Source organism: Phragmites australis, chromosome 3 (assembly GCF_958298935.1).
Source record: "Phragmites australis chromosome 3, lpPhrAust1.1, whole genome shotgun sequence".
Taxonomy (NCBI): domain Eukaryota; kingdom Viridiplantae; phylum Streptophyta; class Magnoliopsida; order Poales; family Poaceae; genus Phragmites; species Phragmites australis.
In genome coordinates this window covers 42,006,453-42,025,998 of record NC_084923.1, presented here as the reverse complement: position 1 = coordinate 42,025,998, position 19,546 = coordinate 42,006,453, and the positions used below count along the sequence as shown (strand labels likewise).

At 43.0% G+C, this 19,546-nt stretch overlaps 2 pseudogenes; both read right to left on the bottom strand.

Annotated features, from left to right (window-relative positions):
• Positions 1–533: 533 nt before the first annotated feature.
• On the bottom strand, positions 534–9,316 carry LOC133910736 (ubiquitin-conjugating enzyme E2 variant 1D-like; annotated as a pseudogene).
• Positions 9,317–10,537: 1,221 nt separating this feature from the next.
• On the bottom strand, positions 10,538–19,236 carry LOC133910735 (zinc finger protein VAR3, chloroplastic-like; annotated as a pseudogene).
• Between the last annotated feature and the right edge of the window lie 310 nt (positions 19,237–19,546).

Genomic DNA, 19,546 nt, shown 5'->3' with positions numbered 1-19,546 from the left:
GGAAGTGGACAAGCAGATTGCCTACAAGAGAACCTTGAGCATAGACACTGCACTGAAATTGGGTTCCGGTCTATGCAAACAGCTCGTCTGAATATGGTGTGTGCAGTGATGAAATTCTCCTCTCACAGCATGCATTTGATTATGACTCTGAAGGTGTTGCCTCTCCTTCCGAAAACATATCTGCTTCTGATGAGCATCATATTTTGCAGCTTAATCATAACGCAGATCTCTTCGCGACAGGGTCAAAAGAACAAAATAACACGGATGCCTCTGACATCATACACTGTATTGTTCCTGGAGAACTCACCAGGCCTGGACAGATTACCCAACAGTACAGAGTAACAACAGGCAGAAAGATTTAGCAGAGATGCCTCTGTGAAACAGCAGACACAGGTATTTAACAAAGTTATCGAAGTTTTATTGTGACAAAGGCACTGTTAGGATCGAATGCCACCAAATTACAGGATTTCCGGGGTTCCTCGCTTCCGGGTCTCATGCTACTCGATTCAATACTGTACATTACAATGCATCTCTTACATGATGACATATCTAGGAGCTAGCCCTTTCTGGTCTACTCTTTGGTCTTCGTTACCTGCAGAAAGACAAGTAGACTAAAGTCGTGTTTGTTTGAGCTTCTGTTTTTGTGTTTTTCTGAAAAACTGTGTTTTTGACTTGTCTGAAAAACTGTTTTTGGAAATAGACTGTTGGCTTTTACAATAAATTTTTGGCTTTCAGCACATAGCTTCTCAGAAAAGCACATCTCAGCGAGTTTCTCAGCTTTAGTTTATTTTCCTCAGAAGTAGACTTCTGGCTTCTCCAGAAGCCACTTCTCCAGAACTCGTTTGTTTTGGCTTCTGGCTTCTGACTTCTGCCAGTAGCAGAAGCAGAACCAGAAGCAGCAAACAAACACGGCCTAAGAATCAGCGGTGATTTAAACAGAGAGCACTCACTAACATGGAAGAGAACTGTATATTTCATAGATTCATCCCAGAGTTTCATAACCAATTACTATTTACTAAAGCGCATAATGAGGATTGCAGATGGCCATGATTGCAAGAGCATGCAACAAAATCTGCAACAATTGCTAGCTTTAGAAAATTTCAAGCAGGGATGTTTGCAATCATTTCAAAGAAAGTAAATTATGTTATGGCTTCACAAGCTACTCACAGCTTGCGAACGGACAAGGAGCTCAGTGACAAAGCTCAGTAGTAGAGCTGAGCCCGCTAGGGTTCAATTCCCAGCGTCTCCTGTTGGCCTCCAATGAAGACTCCGGATAAAAAGGGTCCCGTGTTTTAAAAAAAAGCTACTCGCAGCAAGGGATTTCAGATTTTTATGATCGTTTCCTCCAAGTAGCTACAGTTGATATCATTCCCTGTATATCAGTTACCAAAGCAATGAAAAGGAAAATACGTTCATGAGGCTGGTGCAGCCTAAGATTCTGAGGAGCTGACATCTGCTTTTTCAAGCTGGTTAGGATGTCCTCCATTGTACACTCCCTTTGCCAATTCCCAAGCATGGGAAATAGACTTGGTTCAACCTATAAAGTTGCTAGTTAAGTACTAGGCCTACCATCGTTCATAAACTGCCTCAAAAGTTGGCACAGATAAAAATAAATGCATCAGTACCAATCCAGTTTCTTGATTCACACATGTCATATTGATTCGAGTCTGAAATCGAACAGTCGGTGGTTTATCTGGATAATCTGTATCACAGAACAGCTTCAATTGATAGATCCTTCCCTCGTGAACAGTCTGCAAGAAAAGAAAAAAGATGAGTAACTCCTCTGGTTTGAGCATAATAAAGCACATGCAATCTGTATCTAGTTATCACTATTTCTGGAGAATACATTGGGAGGACCAATGATAGTTCCTGTCCAGGACCGCATATATATGTCATCAGGCCAACTCCAGCTCAGGTAAAACACTGTACCAATTGGATATGCCGATGGGTAGTCGCATCGCTACTTCAACAGCGGCCGTTTATGGTGCTACAGTGATGAGGGCGAGTCACTGTAGTACAGGAAGAAGAGCAAATTTGTCCTTAATAGAGCTCCCATATTATTGTTGTGGTGTATGATTATGGATTTAAAGAGAAGAGTAGAGTAATAGAAAGTAGAAAATATAAAAAAAATAAAAAAACTCCTCAAAAGTCACTTGTATTTTGATTTTTTCTCCTAAAAGTTGTTTTGTTGAAAAAAAAACCTTAAAGATTTGGTTTTGTTGAAAAACATCCCCAAAAATTCAAAAACAAATTTAAAAAATATCACAAAAAATTCTAAAAAAAACTAGAGACAATTCTAAGATCTTTTGTGAATTTTTTTTTCAAAAATAATATCCTTTGCATCATATTTCATGGAGAGGAAGTTTGAAAAAAAAAGAAAAACGTGCAGCTCATTTATTAATTCGAGTTAAATACATAGTTAATTATTTACTAATCCAAAAATCATGAAACTAATTTTTTTAGTCTTCTTACATGATCCTCTATCTTCTAAAAATACATGAAATCTTGAAATAGTTATTGTAACATACATAATTGAGTAAATGTATTGCAGATAGATTAATTTATAACTAATCCATAACACCCCTAAAATTAGTGCAACCACTTTTATTAGTTTACTTAAACAATTATTTGTGTAGAAAAAATAATGGTAGACATGACAAAGTTAAAATAACATGAGTTAATAAATGAGTGGCACATTTTTCTTTTTCTTTTTTCAAACTTCCTCTCCATAAAATATGATGCTAAGGATATTATTTTTGAAAGAAAAAAATCACAGAAGGTCTTAGAATTGTCTCTAGTTTTTTTAGAATTTTTTTTGCAATTTTCTTTATTTTTTTAATTTTGGGGGTTTTTTTTGCAACAAAACAACTTCTTAGGGGGAGTAAAAATCCAAGTGACTTTAGGGGTGTATTTTTCCTAAAATATAGGGTAATTGCTGGAGATAAAAAAATAAGAGATACTATAATAGTGTTAAGGGATACTGTAATAGTATTATATAAAATAAATTTTTAAATATCTATTAGAGATGACTTCAGCGTGATCCATCCCATGGCTCCCTGTTCCATCACAATGCCCTTCTCACCCCGCTCAAGCTCTTCTAGCAGTCTAAAGTTTCTGGGAACACTTAGTACAACAAAGTATGTACTAAATTATTTTTAGTAACTAGCAACTTGTTGTGAGGTGATTGTGAATCCAAATGCATTGCTGTGCTTATGAATAATATAAAATAGCAATAAAATTTCATAATTTACTAAAATTGTACTCATGAGACTTGGAATTCCAAAACAATTCATATTTTAGATTTCTGTGATATTAGAGTATAGCAGATATTGATGCATTAAACTGAGCCCGCTTTATCTGTGTAAGTAGCAGAAGTATTCCAGTGTTTTCTTAGGAATGTGGTGCCGTAAATAACAGACACCAAACAATGGTTTAACTTAATAATGCAAGAAGACTGTGCGACCTATAGACCACATCCTTCCTTTGTTGACTATTTTCTAAGCATACTTTTCGTGAGAGCTAAGTGACTAAGTTCAGTAGCATAAATACCATGCTTCATATTAGAAGCAATATAGAAGAGATTTTGGTCAGGTTGTAAACAAGTGGCAGATGGTCCATCTTGTTCAGCCCAAGTAGCTACCCTAAAATGGAGATGAAGGACCAACAATATAATTCCCAATCAACTTATTAAGCACATTGAACTCAGCCTTCCAACAACTATTTTGACACTTGAAAGCTACAATAATGCAAAACAGCGGTCCGCCCTTCCAAACGCGGTGAGTATTTGCTCATGCGCCACCTGGGTCTCCTAAAGGAGGGTGAGAACGTTACTCCTCAACTTCGTCAGGAGTATCTGCAGAACTTCGACCAACCGCTGTCGGACCAGCATCTCCAAGCGCTCCGGGACCTCTTCCCTGGATAGGCGTCCGCGGTAGCTTTGGCCGCAGCTCAGATCCCAGATTGTTGATCACGGGTTGCTTAGCAGGAGTGTTACGTCGTTGTCTCTCTTCATGGATAGCCACAACATTCTTTGTTAGAATGTCCATGGGCTCAATTGCCGAGCCCACCGGGATGTCTTTAGAACTATGATCTCAGACCATGATGCTTCAGTTGTCTGCTTGATGGAGACTAAGCTAGATGTAATCAACCATTTCCTAGTCAATGAAATTTGTGGCCCAGCCTTCGCTGGTTACTCCTTCCTTCTGGCTGACAAGGGGTGTGTGCTTGTAGCCTGTAGCTCGCCACTTTCCCTTGTTGTTGTCCACGTTTTACAGTTCTCTGTTACCGTGCGCATCTGTTCTAGCTTGGAGGGTTCATACTGCTTAACAGCCGTTTATGGCCCTACTGACGAGTCCTTAAAGGAGGCCTTCCTCACCGAGCTCTCTAGTGTTCGTGCGTTGCTGCCAGGGTCTTGGTTGCTCATGGGTGATTTTAATATGATTTCTTCAGCGGAGGATAAGAGTAACGGCAAGCTAAATAGGCGTTCTATCTCAAGATTCCATAATTTTATCAATGCCACAGAGCTCTGCGACTTGCATATGTTTGACCGATGCTATACATGGTCAAATGAGAGAGCTTCACCGACTCTTGTGAGGCTTGACAGAGCCCTGGCTTCTCCAGAATGGGACGAGGAGTTTCCAGACTCCTTCTTACAAGCTTTGTCCTTGAACTCTTCAGACCATTGCTCGTTGTTGCTATCTACTTCGGTGCAGACTGTTCGGTGGCACCGGTTCCATTTTGAATCCTTCTGGACGAAGATGCCAGACTTCCTCTCCGTTGTAGAGTATGGTTGGAGGTTGCAGCCTTCTGAGTTCTCGCTGCCTCCTCTTCTCCGGTTGGATACCTTGCTCAGGCGACTGCGACTGAGCTCCAACGACGGAATAGTAGACACATTAGTAATATCAAGGAGCAGTTGCTTATGGCACGGGAGGTTGTCCTTCGTTTCGACAGAGCACAAGAAAGCAGGGCACTAACAACAACTGAATCGGTCCTACGCAAACATATAAAGCTTATGTGCCTCGGCCTAGCCTCCATTGAGCGTACGACCGCTAGGTGCCAATCTAGGGCGGCTTGGCTTCGGGACGGCGATGCAAACACTTGGTTATTTCAGCCCTTCGCCAACTACCATGCGCGCAAGAACCACATTTCTTCCCTAGCCACGGATGGGGGCTCTGTCTCCTCCCACCATGATATGGAAAAGGCGTTGTTCAATCACTTTGGCTCAATCCTCGGTGCGTCTTCCCCACGTGAATTCTCCATTGACCTGCATGAGCTTGGAGTTATGCCTCAGGACCTTGAGGCGCTGGACGCTTCTTTTTCGACGACAGAGATCTTCGGAGCTATTCGCTCGATGTCATCCAACAAAGCCCCGAGTCCTAATGGTTTCACGTCGGAGTTCTACCGGGCCGCCTGGCCGGTGATCAGCAATGACGTGACTTTGGCCATCCATGCCTTCACCATTGGTGATCGGAGGGGACTGGACCGTCTCAACAACGCCTTCATCACATTGGTTCCGAAGAGGGTTAGGGCCTCGTCACCTTCAGACTTTCGCCCAATTAGCCTCATCCACAGCGTGGGCAAGATAATCACGAAAGTTCTAGCTCTTCGGCATGCTCCGCGACTAAGCCCCCTCATCACGAACTACCAGAGTGCTTTCATCTCCGGCCGATCCATCTGTGAAAACTACAAATTGGTCCACTCTACTGCTTGGTTGCTTACGAAAATCAAGAAGCCAAAGATCCTCTTCAAGTTGGAAATTTCTAAAGATTTTGATTCTGTGAATTGGGCTTTCCTTTTGGATCTTCTTCGTATATGGGGTTTCGGCAATCGGTGGTGTAATTGCATCGGGGTGATTCTGGGTTCCTCCTCTACCTGGATTCTTCTCAATAGCCATCTCAGTCCAACTATTGGTCATGCTCGTGGGCTTTGGCAAGGGGACTTGCTGTCTCCTTTCCTCTTTGTCCTGGCGGTGGACACGCTTGCTCGTCTCATTACAAAGGCTGGAACGGTCGGCATCATTGACTCGATTCAGCACCGTGTTTCCCTTTATGCGGACGATGCTGTCCTGTTCATGTTGCCTTCTTCAATGGACATTCAAGCTCACTTGCAAATCATACAGTTCTTTGGTGCAGCATGTGGGCTCAAAACGAATTTGGACAAATGTGTGGTTGTTCCCATATGCTGCGCGGAGGAGGAGCTATTAGCCGCACGGGACTTTCTTCCTTGTGCCTTATCGGCCTTTCCAATTTAGTACCTGGGCATCCCTCTTACAGTTGGTCGTCTGCGCAAGAATCATCTGCAAACCATGTTACTTGGTCTACATTACGAATTGTATACAAGAAAGGATCCATAAACCATGTTACAGATGCCTTGTCTCAATGACCAGTTGATACTATGGAATTAAATGCCATATCCTCCTGTCAGCCTACTTGGCTTACGGAAGTTCTAGCCAGCTACACACAAGACCCTGGTGCACAACGTTTGTTGGTTGAACTTGCTGCATCCAAATCAGAATGCCACGGCTACACACTTCAGCGAGGGATTATCCGCTACAATCAATGAATCTAGGTTGGGCACGCTCCCGAATTGCACCAAAGACAATCCAGGCACTACACAACACCATTGGTGGTCATTTGGGCTTCCCGATCACCTACCACCACATCAATAAGTTGTTCGCCTAGCGCGGCATGAAAGTTCAAATTCACGATTGGGTGAAGGCTTGCCCCATTTGTCAACAAGCCAAGATGGAAAGGACCAGATACCCAGGTATGTTACAACCATTGTCAGACCCTGAATGTAAGTGATGTCATCTAGAGGGGGTGAATAGGAGTTTCCTAAAAATTAAAACTTTGTAGCAGATTAAACAGTCTTGATATTCTTGGTCAAACTGGATACTTCGGAGTACGGAGGTTCCGGGCACAACCCGGATAGTCCGGGTAAAAACAAGAAATGGAAAGGTATGAAATCCTAAGCAATTCTAATTAATTCTAAGTGTTACCATATGTTCCTAAGGTCGTATGTAAGCCTTTTGACACTTCACCTGCAACTAAAAACACACAATCATGTAGATCGGGGTAAATCATCCAAAATCAACTAAAATAACAACGAAAGCAAAGGAGACACGAATTTGTTTCCCGAAGTTTGGATCCAATGATCATACGTCTCCATTAAGGTGCTCACAAAGAGTCGGGTCTCTCTCAACCCTTATCCTCATCGAACGACCACGAAAATCAAGCTCGGGGCTTACTCAACTTTTCTCTTTCCTTACGTAGGCGAGGATGACCTTCACAAACTTCCTAGGGCACTCAACAAGCTTGGGTGCTCTCCGGATGATACCTATCAGTCTAGGAGCACGGAGCTCCAAGAGTAAAGAACACGAATCAACGGTTTGATGACGAACTCAAATGCTCAAAGATGGATTTATAATCATAAGCACTCAATCTCACTTTCCCAACCCAACTCTCAAATCCTTGCAAAATTTAATACACTAGAGGAGTGGGAGGACTCTAAAGAGGCTTTGAATGCTTTTGTCTCAAGTTGGTTTAGCAGCAAATGAAGGAGGGGTGAGGGGGTATTTAAACCCATCCCCTAAAAGCTAGTCGTTACAGTACTTTTTATACTGGCTTGAAATATCCGGGTCAACCCAGAAACTCCGAATTTGTACTAAACCGCTCAGCCGAGAGCCCTATCCAGAGCCCAACCCAGAGGTTCCAGATAGACAACAGAACCCGAAGTATCCAGGTCAACCCGAAAACTCCGGGTGAAACACTTTGACTCAAGCCGAGCAACTCTATAGAAGCAGCATCCAGAGACTCCGACCACCCGGAGTATTCAGGCTAACCCAGAGACTCCGGGTTGGACTCCAACACCAAACTGAACACCCCCTGCCAAAGCTAAACTCAGAGACTCTGGTCAACCCAGAGTATCCGAGTCAACCTAGAGCCTCCAGGTCCAGACAAAGACTAAGAACTACCCGGTGTTCGTGGGGTGATTTGTGACACCCATCTTTGGTCTAAAAGAGTTATTTAAGTACTAAAACATTTTCAAGTCAATCTAAACGCATCTCTCTTGATAAAATGGCACACCTATACTCAAATTCAAAACATAAAATTAAATTAAATCTATTGAGTGACTACGTCCTGCTTCTCTTTTCTTTTTGAGGGACACCAACGTCATTTAACTTTTTCAATGGGACTAAAACATGTTCATAACCTCAATAAAGTCATTAGTCCTTTAATCGTTTGTCATCAATTATCCAAAACCCACATATGGGGCCTAGATGCACTTTTAGTTCCAACTCAATCTTGGCAGATAATTTCGCTCGATTTCATGGAAGGTCTTCCTCATTCCGGCCGCTTTAACTCTATGTTGGTCATGGTGGAAAATTTCACAAAATACGCCCACTTCATTCCACTGTTTCACCCGTCCACCGCCGCACAAGTCGCTAAGGTATTCCTGGATTGTGTCTACAAATTGCATGGTTTATCGCTTTCCATTATCTCCGACAAGGATCACATCTTCACTAGCCACTTTTGGCAAGAGCTTTTCATATTAATTGGCACAAAGCTTTGCATGAGCTCTGCCTACCACCCTCAAACGGATGGCCAGACAGAGCGTCTCAACCAATGTGTGAAGACGTACCTGCGATGCTTCGTCAATGCCTGCCCAACTCGAAGGAGTCAGTGGATAGCTCAAGCGAAGTTTTGGTACAATACCAACTTCCATTCGGCGCTGAACAAGTCACCCTTTGAAGTTCTTTATGGCACCAGTCCCCGCCGCCTGGGAATTGCATCGGTGGACTCATGTTTAGTACTTGAGCTAGTCGCATGGTTGGAAGAATGCACACTCATGGATCAGCTGTTGCATCAGCACCTCCTGCGCCCCAACAGTGTATGAAGTTGCAAGTAGACAAGAAGCTCACAGAATGATCATTCAAGGTGGGCGATAAGGTGTTCCTGAAACTCCATCCCTATGTGCAATTGTCTGTCATCGCCCACGCCAATCACAAGCTCGCCTTTAAGTACTTTGAACCATATCGGGTCTTGGAGAAAATTGGACATATTGCTTATAAATTGGAGTTGCCATCACACAACACCATGCACCCAATCTTCCATGTATCTCAATTGAAGGCAGCCATCGGCCCCAACACCTAGCTACTTCTAGAATTGCCATCCACTGACCATTGTTTCCAAGTACCCGAGCTCATCTTGCAGCACCGCATCATCACCCATGGAGCATCGACGGTCATGCAAGTTCTGGTGAAGTGGTCTTCATCACTGGCGGTGCTGACCACATGGAGGACGCGGAGGCGCTGCATCAACGCTTTCCCATGACGCCTGCTTGGGGAAAAGCAAGCAGTCGAGGAGGAGGGGATGTCAGCGCACCTGCCTAGGACGCCGCCGAAAGGAAGATGACCGAGAACAAGCCTAGACGGTCTGGAGGCACACCGAAGGCCAACCCACGCTAGACGGAGCCTAACTAGAATTAGCAAGATACTATCAGGCTTGGCACATGTAACGAGTGGACATGATAAGTAGAGGAAGGAGCGCCGGAGCGAGGCATGGCCAAAGATGATAACGAATTCTGTTATGCCTTCTTCCTCCTCCGGTTCTAAACCCAGAACCTCTATCTCCTCATGTTGTTAGAAGAATTATACAGTGGAGTGGTTAGTGATGGAGATAAAGTTCTGAGTAAGACGTAAGAGGCCAGTTGGGCTGTTTGTAAATTTTCAAAAAGAGAGAGAGAGAGAGAGATTTGTTTGTCACAACTTGTGCTTCACTTCTCGAAAATAAAAATAAAAATCTGAAGCATTGCGCAATGGCAGAATTTCAGCAGCTTGAGAGAAAATATAAGGTATGATTGAGCTGACAAGCAGAAGATTCATACAGGAATCAAACTGCTATTAAGAATTTCCATTCCAAACAAGTATAAAAAGGTGCATTCCACCGAATATTTTGACCACACTTACAAGAACAGCATCGTGAAAAAAAAATGCTGCACGTGTCCACACCAATTAGTCCATCACCATGTCACTTTGCGCCACGTAGTCTAATAGCATCTGCAAAATCTAATGTATAGCGCCGAAGATGGTGATGAGTTGACTCCCACTCATTCCTCCTTTCGGCCTCACGGAATTAGAACTCGCCTATGTATTCTCCATGTCAACCATTCATTTTGGGAATCAACTTGAAGCAATCCCAGTAGTTAGAGTACCATTTTGATCCGATAGTCATTACTATTATTAGTGATGTACTCATCAGGAATCCAGAGGAACAAGGAAATGGCAACTCCGTGCAGCTCAATCACTGAAGAGAAAATTGCATGGAAGCAGCCACCACATAAGCACCCTTGCAAAATCATAACATGTCATCTCTGAGCAGCACATAACAGAACTACAGAACATCAATGGTACAGTTCTCCAGTGAGCTTTTTTTTTTTTTTTTTTTTTGCCTGAACTTCAATAATTGTAAATATTTGTAAATTTTACAGATGAAATTTCACAGGTCACCACCATTTACAGGAATCAGGTTATGCCTTCTCCAAGTTTCTTATTAGCCCCACCCGAAAACCATGACGCGATATCATCATCGGAGTCAACCAGGTCCATGCTTCTTGGAAGACGGACATGGCTAAATGCTTGATTACTGTCTTGTCAATCTTCTGTTGGAAGCCCTTGTTAACATCACGACGGTGCAAGGCTAGCCACACACAAATAACATCATCTTACGGGCGCAGGTATAATGGTATGCACTGGAAATAAGCGCTCACGAGACACACTCCCATTCTCCTGCGTTGAGGAAACGTTTTGTTGGCTTCTCATGGCATTGCAAGCATCTTGTATTCTTTGCAAAATTCAAAAAGTTGCACCTGAAAATGTAAGCTCAGTACAAGATAGAGAAAAAACATTACTTCCAGTTAGTCTTCTTAGAGCTATCAGCACGCTCACTCTTTGCATATCCAGTCACCCTTTTTGAGAGGTAGATGTTCTTGGTCCTCATGCAGCAACCGAGACCTCTCTTGGAACTCTCCATTGCAGCGCAAACATTTGAAATTCTTTGCAAAGTTCAGGAAGTCGCATCTGAAAATTAAATGCAAGGCATTATGACCAAGTGGATAGGTGGTCGAATAACAAAGCTTTTTAGTCCCAAGCAAGTTGGGATAGGCTAGAGATGAAACCTACAAAATCTAATTAAAAAGATAATAAAAAATAATAATTTTTCCAACACTAGCGTATCAACCCGTGCGACTGCACAGGCTAGAAATTTAGCTTACAGCTGAATTATAGATATTTATGTTAATAATGATTGTATGCTAAGATACATTAGTTATTTATATTTAAATATTAGAATGTAAAATATAAATACAATTTTTTTTCATAATATTGGAATCATGTTTATTATTTGTGAATAGATCTAATTTATAATTATCATTTTATGTGTTATGCAAATTGATTTTTTATTTGTTTCTTCATTTTGAAACTATTATTATTTTTAATGTCGTCACCGTATCTCATTTATAAATTCTTTGATATTATTTTTATGTGATAATCCGTAATAGTTTGCGTTCTGTTGTTTTAATTTTGTAATGTTTGATTACACGCATATTTAATTGGTATATTTTAATTGATTTGGAAAAGTGTGTTGATTGCTAACGTAATTAAGTTGGAGTTTGCTAACGTAACTTTGTTAGACAAAGGGTATCTACAACAAAAAAAGAAAGAAAAAGTAAGGCAAGAAGTAGTCTTGGGACTAGACTCTATGATTTATTTTTTAATCTTATATATTGTTTCGTACGGTTGTTGATCCATGATTACAGTTAGTCAATCAATCAATTAGACGGTTAGATATTTTGCTTTTCTATGAGGATTTTTAAGATTTTTCTAAGATTAATGTGGAGGCACCAAAAAAAACCTCCAATTAGTAAATATAAGATACTTGGGACAATTCCAATCACCCTGCTTCATGGGTACAGCAGATTGACCTTTGCGTTGTGCAGCTCTCACATAGCTGGAACCAGGTCCCCTAGAATCGACCTCGACAACTTCGTTCAGTAGGTTCTTTATTGATTCCTTGACAGTTTTGTCCAGACACACTCTGTTCTCTACATTGCCAGTAATGGCATCAATACCATAAGTCAAAAGGATGCGCATAACATCCACTGTTCTTCCAACTTCCTCTTTTCTAGCCTTTACGTAGGCCCTCCTGCAACTTCCCCTTAAATTGCATTGGCTGCAAATCTGTCACTCGGTCAGCATAAGCTGATGCTGGAGATATGCTAAATGCTACAAAAATTAAGGGCACAGACTTAAAGCACTTTTCAAGCATAAACGAAATTACTGAAATTACAATATACAAATTGAGGATCCAACAGGTTTGGGAAACTAGACTGCAGCAGCAGCAATGCAGCATGGCAACTGAAGGCCCAGTTCCATGCAAGCAAAGTGAACCTCTCCCCTTTTTTCGCAAAGATATATGATTAATGTCAAGGTTCTAGTTCTCAGGAAAGGAACAAGTAAAATCCAAATTGCAAATATTTGCTACTTGCTAGTTTGCCAAGAGTACCACATCGTAATGCACACAAGCTTTGTCTGTCATCTTTGATCGAGCATAGGAATGGAGAAGCGCTGTAACAAACAGCCTTTCAGCTTAATCAGCACACTAGCCGCTTCAGCTTTTCATGTACGATTATAATGTGCACTGGATTTAGTGAAAGAAGGGTTATTTATGAGGACAAACAGGTTAAATTTTTTATTCCTTCTCACCATATATTTGCAGTCAAATACTTGTAACGTGGAATTTTATAAGCAAACAGATTAAAATCACACTACTCGGCGAAAGGTCATGAACTCGGCAAAGCCTAAAAAATTTTATTTGTGCAAGAGCTTAGTTTCCTTCTCTTTTTTCTGTACACAATTTCGATACTGCCACGTAGATCCTACCCAAGACATTGAGTTTTTATTCAGAATATTAAAACTATAAGGTAATTTTAAAATTAAAGTGAAGTGAAAAAAATACGGTGCATCAAAACAACTCTTTTTTACACATTTCCATGTAGTTACCTCTCCTTCATCAAGGCCTACATGAGCCCGCAATCGCTTCCCAGAATAAACAACTTTTCTGTCAATGTTGGGGCAACCACATCACAGGGCAACCTGAATATCCCATCTTGATATATATGCCTGCAACGAAAGACTTTCAACTTTAGATTCATGGTATAGGGGTATCATATAGCTGCACTGCATCCATTTAAGTCCCTGTAGTTGAAAGTTGGGGCTCAGGAAACAAAAAGATAACTGTGCTACTTTACATCCTGAAACCATGCCTCGAAATTGCACGTATCGGCTGATGTGTCTACTCGTCTTCTTTGTGCGGTGATAGAACTTGTGGAACAGTGGAACACCATAAGGGTACTTCGCGGTACTACACATAATGAAACCATGCCTTCAAATTGCACATATTGGCTGCTGCGTCTAAGCGCCTTTGTAGTGCATCGATAGAACTTGTGGAATATCAAAAGGGTATTTTGAACTGATTACCAACCCATTGAAGACACTACTACTAGGCAGCTGTTCTCCGAGAGGGTGCTATTGAACTGCGCACTGTCAATTGGTATGGCTTTGGGACACACGGCATTAGCAAAAATGCTTCAACAACTGCCAATGTATGCGCCTTTCTGGTAAATACACAACCACCTCGCATGCACCGGAGCGCCTGACGAAGAACTAGAAGGCAGCGCAAATGGCTGGAACATTTCCACAAACACCTCGCGTGCAGCGAAAACCACAGCCCCAACATAGAAAATGGTCTCAACACGCACACCAACCCAGCCACCCAGGCGGCCAGGCCGAGAACCCACACCCCCAACAGCGGCTCCTCCGAGCTCAGCCACCTCACCTGATAAGCTCCGGGCGCTCGCGACCAAAGCGGAGGCAGGCGCTGCGGACAAGGTTGGTGTCCTTGGACGGCGAGCCAGAGCCGCCGGAGCCCGGAGGGCGACGCGCCGGTGCATCACTTTCATGGGTAGGGACGGGCTATTGCGAAAGTGGAGTTTTTTTTTATATATATTTTTTAGTTAAAATTTAAATAAATAGATTACGGGGGGAAAATATTTACAGAATTAGGCGCCCATAGCTCTCTCAGGGGGTTGCAGCCCTCTGAGAGGGCGGTAGGCCTACCCGCCCCCTCAGAGGGCGGCTGGGGCATTCCCGCTCGGGGGCCCCCTGAGGGAGCGAGTAGAGCTCCGGTAAGGGATCCGCCCACCCCGCCGCGCCGCACCAGCCCCCCGTGCCCTCTCGGCTATAAATAGCCAAAAAAATGGGAAAAAAACTCATAAAATTCAGAAAAAAGTGAAATTTGATAAGAGAGGGAAGTAGAGAGGAGAGGAGAGGGGAGGAAGAGAGGTCGGCGAAGCCCTGCTGCATTTGGGCTGTGGATTTGAAGAAAAAGTTCAGGTAATTTTTTTTCCTTTTTATTTTTGTTAATTAGTTCAGTAGTAGTATATGACATAGATTGTAGACATTTATGACCTAGGGTTTAGAAAATTGTCAAATTTAGTTAGAAAATGGTACGATAGCAGTTAAATATAGAATATTATTTTTAGTATATTATTCTCAGTATGTTATTTGTAGTATATAATTTTCCGTATGTTATTTGTAGTATATAGTTTTTAGTATATTATTTGTACCTGTGGACGTATGAGGCAACATTTGATAATAATTTGCGAACAAAGGGTACCATTTAAAACTATTGTATCCGATAATCAGAAATATAGTTTGTTGTCTTAACATGGGTTATATTTGCGGGTGTTTCCAGAGATGGCAGATAAATTAATTTTTCAGATATATTATGGTGAGGGTGAAATTAGGTACGGTCCCAACGGGTAGATCTCTCTGGATTTCGTCATGTCATGAAGGGACTTAGTAAGGCTAATGAGAGGACTATTGTGGGTGTATGCAAATGGCTCATGCGGTTTTTCCAACTGGATCCGCAGCAATATGAGCTGAAGTTGAAAGCTGTTCTGAGCCGTGCTAGTCAGGGATACATTGGTGAGCTTGTTCCCATCGAAGCCACATCAACTTGGAGGCAGTATGTAGATATATGCTGTGAACGTGGCCTGCCGCTTGTTTTATTAGCTGAGGCGTACTTGAAAGATCAAAATGAGGTGAACTCTGCAGAAGCAGTAGCAGGACCAAGTGAGGCAGTAGAAGATGAGTCAGAGGCGGCTAATGTAGGGTCCAGGGAGGAGGATGGTGATGTTCCAGAGCTGCAGCCGATGGGTATAGCTGATGAAGGGGAGCACATCCCTAGCATCATTGAAGATATGGATTTGGAGGCTGAAGAGTTGGAGGAAGGCCTTGCCGATGGGGATTCGTCTGATGAGGAGGCTAATGCTCCAGTTCCTGCAGAGTGGCGGGATCAAGAATTTTTGAAGTTGGTGGTTAGCGAGGCTGACCAGACACCGTGGCAGTACCATGAGAATGAGGTGTCACAGGGTGCTATGTACCCTACAAAAGAGACAGTTATTGATGCAGTGAAATTCTGGTCGTTGTCTCTTCGTAGGCAATTCAAGGTTGTTAAATCAAATAAAAGAGAGTATGATGTGAAGTGCTTGGTTCCTCAGTGCCCTTGGCGGGTGCACGCATTCAGAGGAAAATGGGCAGACTACTGGCAATGCTCAATAGTTAAGGAACATAATTGTCACATTGAGGAAATAGAGTTCGCCCACCGAAACCTGTCTTCTGCTTTCATTGCAAATGTTATGTACGGAGAGATTGTGGACAACCTAAGGTATGAGCCACGATCAATAATCCGTGCTATTGAGCAAAGGTTCCAGTACACAATAAACTATGCGAAGACATGGAGGGCGAAACAAAAGGCTATTGAGATAAGGTTCAGTACATATGAAGATTCGTATCACAATCTACCTCGTCAATTAGCCACAATTTGTGCAAGAAATCCAGGCAGCTACTATGATATTAAGCATTACCCCTCTACTGATGTGGAGTACAGCGGAAAAAGAGTGTTGCAACGTGCTTTCTTTGCATTCGGTGCAACTATCAAAGCATTTAGATATTGCCGACCCGTCATATGCCTAGATGGAACATTCCTGACTGGAAAGTACAAAGGGCAGATTTTGTCTGCAATAGGGGTCGACGGTAACAACCAAGTCCTGCCACTAGGGTTTGCGTTCGTGGAGAGTGAGAACGGGGACAGCTGGTATTGGTTCCTAGAGCGGGTGAAGCATGCAATTGTTCTTGACTGACCAGATGTGTGTCTCATTCATGATAGACATGCAAGATTGTTGCAGGCTTTGCTGGATATGCAACATGGTAGCGTGCGACGGGGTGTACCAGTACAGTGGCCAGATCTCAAAAGCAGGTGATGAATGCGTCATATGGGTGCGAACTTCTACAGACAGTTTAAAAACAAAGAATACATTTTTAGAGGATAAAATGGGGGAAAAATTAATTTTACAATAAAAAAATGGCCCTAACCGCCCTCTGAGAGGGCGGCTAGGGCTAACCGCCCCCCTCAGGGCCTAACCGCCCCCTGAGAGGGCGGTTAGCCCCTTTTGCCGCCCTCTGAGGGGGCGGGTAGGCCTACCGCCCTCTCAGGGGGCGGTTAGGACCCCTAACCGCCCTCTCAGAGGGTTGCAGCCCCCTGAGAGGGCTGCGGGCGCCTAGTTCTGTAAATATTTTTCCCCGTAATCTATTTATTTAAATTTTAACTAAAAAAATATTAAAAAAAACTCGCGAAAGTGCGAAGTGCCGAGGTCCAGGCCGTGTCAGGCTCAAGTTTTCCAACCAAACGCAATAGCCTGTAAGTCCGGCCCAGTTTAATAGGGATTGTTTGGCCCAACTAGAGCACTAGAGCTTGCACAATCAACTAACTAATTTTGTTTATTGGGATTTATTGAGATTGCAATATGTGAGTCCTACCTAAACAATTTTATGTGTCGGATCTCTCCTTTAGGTCACCTTGTACAACTCATATCCATCTCTAGATATGAACCGTGCGTCCTTGGATATGTGCGTAGCTGGTACGCACATATTTTCAATAAAAGTAGATATCATAGACATATATCAATTAAAGTATGATATTAGGTAATAATACAGAATTCATTATAATAAAAGTCCGTAGGTATAATTAAACAAAGCCTCACAGTACAATAAAAATAACGCAAAAGCGACCTAAGCCTATAGGTAGCTTGAGTGTGGATGAAACCCATCTTTTCTATTCTTCCTCTTCATCTTCGACGAAGTCGGCCTCTGGATCATCTGAATTCATATATAGCAAGAGTGAGTACATAAGGTACTCAACAAGCCCTACCTCAAGGAGAGATATTAGATGCATAAAGGTATATCAAAGATAAGACTGTAGAGTCTTCAGGTTTTGCAGAAAGCTAGTTTTCGATGCAATATTCAATTTGCAAAGGCTATCTTAAAACATTGTTGAGGGAAACACATAAGTTGAGTTTATGGGGTTGTTGACCCTGGGGAGATATTTTCATCTCGCCAATTCCCACACTTCTTTTGCCGATGGACACACAGTCCCGGATACTCCAGGCATATAGCCAATACTTTTTGAAAGCACAAGCACACTGCCCACTCACACGCCAAGGAGATACTCATGCCGGAAAGCTAATCATTGTAATCGAACCATAGCATGTCCTTGACCAAGAACACGGCTATCCGGATAGTTTTAACACTCTGTAGAGGTTATACACTTTACCTACAAGATTTACACAGACTCCAACTTTAGCAAATGGTAGAACTGTCATAACGAGACACAACGTCCTTACAACATAGCCACAATATCCACTCACGGGGCACTAAGATACCAGGAGCCTTAGAATATTCACGGGAAGGACCACTTAGCAATCTCAAGGCTCTAACATAGCATTAACAACATCACTAGCTGGACCTTAGGTTACGCACTGTCCAAGTCTTCTTCTGTTCCTCATTGCCACTACTGGCCTTCGAATGGGTACCGAACTAAGTTAAAGGGGTTGGGTCAAGTCATGCTCATTAAGGTCATGTGGTTGTATGATTGAACACTAGGTAGGATGTCACAGCGAATCGGTCCTTATTCGACCGAGGCAAGTGTCTCCGAGTAAGAACACTACAAAGACGAACCTTACTCTAAGTTAATTTCTACCTTTATGTGTACCTTACCCACCCTCGTCAAAAACACACTAGAGCTTTCATGAACACATCTTACACGCACCAAGCACACAACACTTCATACTTTTTGAAAAGGCATGATTAACATATGTAATTATCCCGATTCTTTCATTTGAGCAAATCAATCCTAAGCATGCTAGTAAACAAGCATTCATCTAAACAATCATTATAGCTGATGTTAGGGAACTTCTAGGGTTTCAACGGAATAAAGGTGACAATATCAAGGCATGACATAAACAAACTATGTCATAACTACTTTAGCATATTTTTAAAAAAATTATAGTTATTAACTTAAGCATGTATATTCCTATAAATTGAAACAATGGCTCTGCGGGTTGTATTTGAAAATATAGGATCAACATGATCAACAGTGTAGTACTTGCCTTCATTGAAGTCCTCGTCCACTCCTTTGTCAAACTTGGGATCCTCTGGATCTTCCTTGAACGCATCTTCCTCTAACAAATGCAACAAACGGCAAAAGCGCACATACAAGCAATCAATCAAATGATTATATTAAAAATTAATTAAATTACAAAAATTAAGAAATTTACATGATTGGGTAGATCTCAAATTTAGATGAATATTGATGGAAGAATAGTCAAAAACGGAGTTAGGACGGAGGAGAAACATGTTTTAGAAGTTTTGTCGGGAGCAAAAATCAGAAAAAGGAAAATAAATATTCTCAGAATATTCCTCAGCTCGGCTCAGGGCGGCTCGGGGCTAAGTGGCGGGCCCATCTGTCAGCGAGGGGGAGAGAGGATAAGGGAGAGGGAGAGGCAGTCAGCTCGGGCGGATTGAGCAGAGAGAGCGAGAGGGAGAGGTGGAGGCGGAGGAAGAGAGGCGATGGGGGCGGTGGACAACGGTGCGCCGGCTATGGAGAGCGGCGGTCGGCTCCGACGAGCGACAGGGTAGTGTGACGGTAGCCGGATCCGGCCCGAGCGGGGGCGGATTTGACCAGCAAGGGCGAGGGCGAGGGCGAGGGTCGGCGACGAATCGGGGCAGGAGAAGCTCCGGTGGCTGGCAAAACGGTGCAAGGATGGCCGGATCTCTACCATGATGGAGGCGGCTCATGACGAGGCTAAGGTATGGGGTTGGATTTGAGGATTTTGGGGCTTTTCGTTTGGGGAAGAGAGGAAGAGGAGAAGGGGGTGGAGCTCACCGGCAGTGGGCTTCGGTGTGGTGGTGGCAGTAGTGCTTTGCTCAGGTGGAGGTGAGTTAGAGAGAGAGGTGGTGTTGTGGAGGGAGGAGGAAGAAGAGGGTACTGTTCATTTTATAGGTGGCGGCGGTGCGGGGTGCGAGGCAACGTGGAGTGCGAGGATGGCTACGACGCGCGGCGCAGAGCAGAAGGCGGCGTCGGGTCACGGG